Below are 7,665 nucleotides of genomic sequence, written 5' to 3'. Positions count from 1 at the left end.
TAGCACAAGCAGCAACAGAGCTAAGGCATTGTTTGAACAAAATAGGCTGGAGAGAGTTTCCTGAATCTTACCCAACTCGAATATTGAGGTCAAAACTTCAGCAAGTAGAGTATGTTGAGCAAAGAGATTGCTTTGGAAGTGAGATAACTTGGTTGTCAACATCAGGTTGCATTTTGCAGTACTTCCGTGTGGACCACATCTGCATGGCAGTAGGTTAGAGCATCTCTCAGGGTAAAAGAACAGGGAATCTCTCTCCTTGGAGAACTTGAAGTATAAGCCACAAAATTCACATCATGTTTCCTGGAGGGGGAAAAAATGTTTGAGGATCTCAACTGTATTGTATTTTAAGATTATTATTAATTGGTTTGCTCTGAGCAGAAGGGATCCCACCTCTGATTTCTTCCATCTTTCAGGAACCACTTGTGTATTGCATCTATGCAACAAGGTGCTGGGAACATCCCCTAGCACAGCTGGGGAGTTGCACCCTGTTGAGATGCTTGGGACTGTTCACCTCTCAGCACCACTGTTTTGAGCTGTTAGCAGATGTCTGGCAGATGCTGCTCTACAACCACAAAGTCCAGAGATTTATCTTTACATGGGGATCTCAGGTTTTGCCTTAATTGCAGGTGAGTCACTAACCACAAACCTAAGCATGTGGTCTTTGAGCTCTGCTCCAGATAACTAAGATAAGAGCTGTCTCCTCAGCTCCCTGCCATCTCCCAAGTAAGGAGGTGAGTGTTACCTCAGATTCAGCTCACTTCTTCTCCTCCTCGTTTAGGTGTCTTGGATAAATGCATGCATTTTGACAGGGTAAATCCAGAAAATAGTGAATTTTAATTTATTGTCCTTTTAGTTTGTCCCTGTCTATGTAAGTGAATTTCTGCCTTTAGGAAGTGCCTTCCTGCATAAGGGGTCAGTGTTGCAGTTGTTCTGCTAGTGCTCTGCAGTATTTTTTTTTCTAAATTGCCTGAGCCATTTCCACAACAGAAATCATGATCATCAGACTTATAATTGCTTATCCTAGATATGGGGGATTTTCTGAATGAACTTTGCACTCACTGTGGCTTACTTTCTTTTGGTGTTTGTCCAACTTTGTAGACCCAAAGTTGGACACCAGATTCTGTGGAGTGGAAGTCTGTGAAGTTGAACTGATTTTTATTATCCTCTTTGAAGATATATTAGACTCCTCTACTGATTTGTTGGAGAGAGTAGGAAGGGAAGGGAGAGAAAAGTAGCATTACTTAAAAAAACTCTTGAGTTTTTCTGTTCTGAAAACAGATACTTTTGAAGATTGGTTTATTAAAAACAAATAAAACCCTTCAGGGATAATTTAAGTGGGGATGATATAATTACAAGAGTTGAAACTGGGTTACAACTCTATTTACAAGAGTCTAAGGGAGTTTCTCATGGACACAGTGAGAATATTACAACTACATCATGGCTAAATGAAACCACCTCTATAAAAGTCTTTGTGGCTTTTTAGCAGGTTCTTACAGGAAGGTGAGTACTCCTCAGAATCTTGATGCAGTTCCCACAGCTCTGGTATGTTTACATCCAGGTATCCTCATCAGATACTAGCACAGCCTGTCTTTTCTGTTCTTATTTGAGTTACTGCACTTCCAAGTGTGAATTACTTTCTTAGCAGAAACTGAGCTTTTTAGTGTTAGGCTGAGCACCAGAATGAGTCTTAGCTCAGAATGTTTCTGCACACAAGGTGGAGATCTTTGTTTGCTGTAGAATCATGGAATGATTTGGGTTTGAAGGGAACTTTAAAAGTCATCTGATCCAAGCCCCCTGCAATGAGCAGGGACATCTTCAACTAGATCAGGTTGCTCAGATCCCCATCCAACCTGATCTTGAATGTTTTCAGTGATGTGGTGTCTGCCACCTCCCTGGACAGCCTGCTCAAGTGTTTCACCACCTCATCATAAAAAAATTCTTCCTTATTTTTAGTCTCGATCTACCATCTGTTAGTTTAAATCCATTACCCCTTGTCCTATCTCAATAGTGCTCAAAGTGCAGTTTAAGCTGGAGAAATGTGAAGTAGGTATTTCTTTGCGTCCCAATGGTTTTGTCTCATACTAGCTCAGTTTAGACATTAAAAATCACAAAACCTGGGCTGGTGCCTGGCCTCTGAAAGTCAAGGTGTGTTTTCTAGCTTGTGCATTGAAACCCAGCTGTAAAGATTTGGCAGCTTTGGTGGCTCTGTTTTTTTTGTCCAGCTACTTGTAAGCATTGAAAAAGGAGAGCAGTGGGACTGTGGAAGGTGGGTTGCATGTGCAGTTTTCTAAAGGTCTCTTCTGTATTGGTGACTTGATATGCAAGTCTAAAGTGATTAGGATTTCTTCTCTGCTAACTCATCAAGCTGGAGGTCACCAGCAGCAAACATACACTTTGTTGTTGCCCCCTAACTCATGGTTTCTGTCTAGGCTAAAACCAGCCTCCTGGAATGGCTTCACTTGTTTCGCTTTTGAGGCCTTGTTTGGTGGCACATCTGCTGCATCTCATGGTGCAGTATTGCAGTAGTTAATGGTGAGTATGTTAAGGGAGAAAATGCAACACCTTTAGAATTTTGCTTGCAGAATTCACCATATAACAATAGATAGGGTCCTACCAAGTTCTCTAGAAGATGTCTGCCAAAGAACTGCCAAGAACAACATTCTGCTGCTGTGAAGCATAGCATATCTGATGCATGTTGGGTTTCAACCTGTTGCATGGCCTCTTTCTCAATAAAACAGGAACATCCTGGAATTACATTTAGATTAGATTAATTCTGAATGTCACCTCCCTCTTATTTCATTACCTGTATTAGAAGTATGTTGCTCTAGACAAAAGAGAAGAAAGGAAATAATGGAATATTAAAACATTTAAAGGAATAGTAGGAATGAAGAACTTTTCAACTGCAAATATGAGTTTGCAATATGACATGTGGTGTCCAGAGAATTAAAGAACATATGCAGAACTCTTAAGCATGACCTTTAAAACAGCTAATCAATGTAGTTGGAAAATGCCCAGGAAAGTCTGGAAATGTAGGTATCATGGAGATTGTTTCTCTGGATTTGTCTGGTGGCTGCTCATTTTTGGCATCACAAAAGGAAACCTGAGCATTACTCTACTAAAACATTCCTAAGGACTTTTTCCACTGTGGGTTCTCTGGCATGCAGTAAAGGAAGTGTCCTTGTTTCAGCTGAGGAAGAGTTAACTTTCTTCTTAGTATCTCCTCCACTGCTGTGTTTTGGATTTAGCGTGAGAAAATTGTTGATAACACCGATAATTTAGTTGTTGTGCTAGTGCTGCTTTGTTACTTAGTTGCCAGTTGGGGTTAAACTGCGACAGCAAGTTTATATTGCAACACCTCCTAGACCGGGGCAACTCCAATTTTCTCCTTTCCATGGCCTCTAAGTCTCATGAAACAATTTCCTTTGTTGTGCTTGGCTGAAGTTGGCCCGTGGGTTCAAAAGCAAATGCTTTCATCTTGCACAAAGTATCAGTTTGTAAGTGTGCTTTTCTAGAAGAAACCAGGCTAAAGAACGCAGAGCCTGGGTCAGGGATTGCTTTGACTTTTTGGTCTTGCTGGTTATTGTGGGGAAAGCTGGTCTTTGCTCTTCTGCATTTTGGCTCAACGTCCTTGTAGTTTCGTGTCCTTGGATCTTGTCTTTCTGTGCTGCTGCTGCACTGGATGATGTATTTAGAGCAGTCCTGCCTTGGCTGAGAAATGCCAGCAGGTTGTGCTGCGGGGCTCCAGAAGGGCCTGCCTGTTCAGCCTCCCCCTGGCAGGGAAACCCCAAAGGATCTGTGAAAAAGTCTCCGCCTGATCTGGGGCTTCCTGGTTAGGAAGTGATGTTCAACTTTTGCTTTGGCTGAAGTTATGTTTGGATTACGAAGTATGTTTGAAGGAGAGGTCCTTTGCAAGCACGGAGAACTTGCCCAACATCCTGCTGGTCCCAATTAAAAAGACTAAAGCTATTTGGACTGGATTGTACAATCTGTTTGAAAAAGCAAACAAATACCTTGTATTCATGAAAAGTGGCTAAATATTTTAACCCTTTCATGCTCAGACAGGTGAAATTAATTACACTGATTTGCAAGTCACGGACTTTTGCAAGTTGTTCCTGTTCTTTACTGCATGAAGATGACATAGCCAAAGCTTGTGAGTGTAAATACTGTTACATCTTCCACATAACTCTTATAACACTAAGGAATGAGAAGAAAGGAGGAAGGATTTATTCAGCTGGAAAATGCTCACATTTAGAAGTGACTATTCATGGCTAGTTTAAAAAAAATAATATTTAAAAAATAATCCAGATTTAACCAAATCTAGAGTTAAATTAATCATTCTGCTCTCAGGTCTTGAGATTACAGCAACTGTTGCAGATTAAAAAGTGAGAATTTTCAAAAGTACTTAAAATCTTAGTGTTCTGTTGTGATTTCTCTAAGTGCCACACCCACTATAGGCATTTTTCTGAACAACTTTGCTCATCCTTGGTTAATGCAGTTAAGCTGAAGGCAGCAGCTGAATAATAATTAATGTAAACTGTACCATGGGGCAGAAATTCCCATGCTTTTGGGAACATGACTTACTGCAGTAGGGGAATGGGAAGGTATGCAGTGGCTGACAGGTGGTCCTGCATCCTTGTGGTATCAGGCAATTGTATGGTGTGACACCTTGTGTGATCCAGGTGATGTCAGCGAGCAGATGAGCCTGCAAAGTGCCAGAAGAGAGAGTTTGCTCAGGGAGGGAGCTTTGCTGATATTGGTGCACAGGGCAGTTCTGTTAGGGAGCAGCTGAAATCCTTGCTGATGACTTTTATCAGAACTAGGTAAAGCCTCTTATGTAGGCATGTGCTAATATGGCCATTCAAGGTACACAGGGTAAATGGAAGAGATGTCTCGTCTGGGTGAATGTGCTGTGTACTTCTGACCAACTCAGTAATGGGCACCTGTTGCTGGTAGAAGATGGCTCCAAACTGATTCCTCCTGCATGCATCCTGGTGAGTATTCCCAGCAGTGAGAGATCAGCAGCAACACTGTGTGCTACAAGCCCACTGTGTACAAGTTCCAGGCAGAAAGGCCATCTGATGTGTAGAATAAGAGCCAACTCTCCTATCTCATTCTCCTGATTACTGGGTCAAGGTGTATTGCAGAGGTGTTGTAAGAGCCAGGTGTAGTTAGAAGGCCAGTGTTTTGGGCTTTTCTTCTGATTTATTGATTTTTACATATACCTATGTGTCTTCAGTATTTAGAGTGAAGTAGTATTGGGCTAAAGATCTTCAGAAAACCATGAGCATCTCTGGTAATGGCACGCTGGAGCAGGTCAGTTTTCACTGGAACTTTCCCCAAGGCTTGGTCCCTAGCTGGGGTTGAAGTCCCCAGCATATAACAGAGGTTCCTGTGGTCCAGAACTGCCTTGGGAATTTCTGTGGAAAGTTTTATGCTTTTCATCCTACTTCAGTTTGCAAGAAGTAGAGAGACTCTTCTACAGAAAAGAGCATTCTCATACCCCAGCAATTTGTCACATGCAGTGAGCATCCCATTTTGAAGGAAATAGTGAGCCTCATGAACATGGTCTCCATGCCTCTCCTCAATCACACAGTCTTGGGGTCTTTTGTAGCCAAACATAAAACTTTTTCAAAAGATGATCTCACCCATTGAAAATCACATCCATATGAACTAAAGCAGGAAGGGGAGCAGTGGCTGAAAGGGATGGAAGGCCCCACGTGGGCAGCAGATGCACATGGCTTGCTCTGGGACAACCCATGTGGTTTTTTCCAGCTGTGAACCTTGGTTCTGCCATCAGCGTGTGCGAGGCTTGGTAGAGTGTACTTTTTGTTGAATGTTTGCAGTTTTGTTAGACAGCGGGAAATTCTGGAAAATGTTAGTGAGAGCTGTCAAACTGTGTAATGATCTCCCAAGGGAAGGAGTAGCAGCTCTACAGGACTTCAAATCCTTGCAGGCTAATGTAGCACAGGAAAAATCCAGGGGATGAAAAGGATGTCTTGAGAACTCTGCTGTGAAGAAGTAATGAATGATGCGAACTGTGTGCATGCTAAAGGTTAAGGAAGACTAGACATTCCCATGAAGAACAGTCCTTCCTTAACTGGACTGGGCTATTAGTCTTCATGCTTCTGGGTGTACAGGATTGCTGGCCAGATGAAGGAGAAGTATACCTTTGCATGCATTTGTACAGAATTGTCTGCAGAGGGAATTAAAAGCCGGAAAAGAAACATTCTTTGAGGTATGTGATGTTTGTGCTGAAGAGATGTTGTTACCCCATTGACTCAAATTGCTAGCAGAAAATACTGGGCTTAGCAGATCGTGTAGCAGGGTCATGGAGACAATTCCTGGCCACAGGACTGTGTAAAAGTTTGCTACATTACCATGTCCTTTTCCTAACTTAGCCTTAAAGCTCTTCTGATGCCTCTCACTAAGGAGAGAGCACTGCAGCAGCAAGGTGGGATTGCCTCATGTCCCCAGTGCTGTGTGTGGATGCCCACTGTGGCTGCTCCATCCCCCCCACAACATGTGTGTGTTCATGTGGGCATGTGTTGGTCTAGGAACTGTTGTCCCACAACAGCTTTGAAGTGGATATAGTTCACCCATTGCCCATACAGATGTCACTGCTCTTTTCGAAGGAAAATGCAAGACCTGTCCTGTGAAAAAAGAAGACATATGTTAGATGCCTCTTCCACATCTCTGAATCTGGTTCCAGCCCTGAACTGTGAGGTTTAGTATTCCTTCATGTCTTGCCATTTCCTGTCAAAAGTGACCAGCAAGGTGTGACGAAGAGGCTAATTCTTATTCTTATTACACCACAAATTCCCCTTTAGCACTGCTAATTAAATCTAAGCTCCACTTAACAAATGACAATGTACCTTTCTCAGGGCCACAGATGCCATGTGGTATCTGTTTGTTCTTTCTCCATGAGTTTCCTGGTCATTTCAGTGAGTTGAGGATGTCATAATATAGATGAGACCTGCACTAAAAGCAGCTGCATTGTGGAGGAAGTCTAAACCTCAAAGCAAAGCAAGCAGGGACAGTTTTAATCGCAATGTGCTCTTTAATTGCCTGGGCTGGAGCTGACCTGCCTGCCTTGTGATACTGTGTGGGTTGGTTGGGGATGCAGCCTGCATTATTAACCAACACAGATAATGTTAGCCTCTGACACTGAGAGTGATTTTCTGTGCAACATTTTGGCTCGGGATACCTATGTACCCTGGGAGAGAGGAGATCGCGTGAGGGCTGGCATGGGTCCTTTTGCAAGTTTCTTGTGCTCCTAATGGGTAAAGAGTCACCAGGTAGGAGACAAGAGTACCTCTGGAGAAGGTGGATTTTAAGTCATCTCACCTTGTTCTTTTGTTTATCCCCTAGCTATAGCAGCCTTGTTGAAGGCTTTTTTCAGTGCGCTTACATAGGCTTCACAGGAGAGCCTTGTCTTTAACACCTGGCTTTGAATTGCACTACTGGAGCTGGGCAAGGGTGTGGGACAGATGGGGCAACCTGTGCTGCAAGTTGAGGTGGGGCTGAGGTGCCAAGGCAGGTCACTGGAAGGCTGAGATGGCCTCTTTTTTTTTTTTTCTCCAAGGTTTCCAGTATGCCTGGTCAATACATTTTAGCTACAGCTGTCACTTAATGGGGATGTGCTGCAGCATCACCTATTTGAGCCAG

Source organism: Manacus candei, unplaced genomic scaffold (genome assembly GCF_025592945.1).
Source record: "Manacus candei isolate 608988 ecotype Guabito, Panama unplaced genomic scaffold, ASM2559294v1 h1tg000060l, whole genome shotgun sequence".
In the NCBI taxonomy this organism is placed as follows: Eukaryota; Metazoa; Chordata; class Aves; order Passeriformes; family Pipridae; genus Manacus; species Manacus candei.
Note: the sequence above shows the minus strand (reverse complement) of the source record.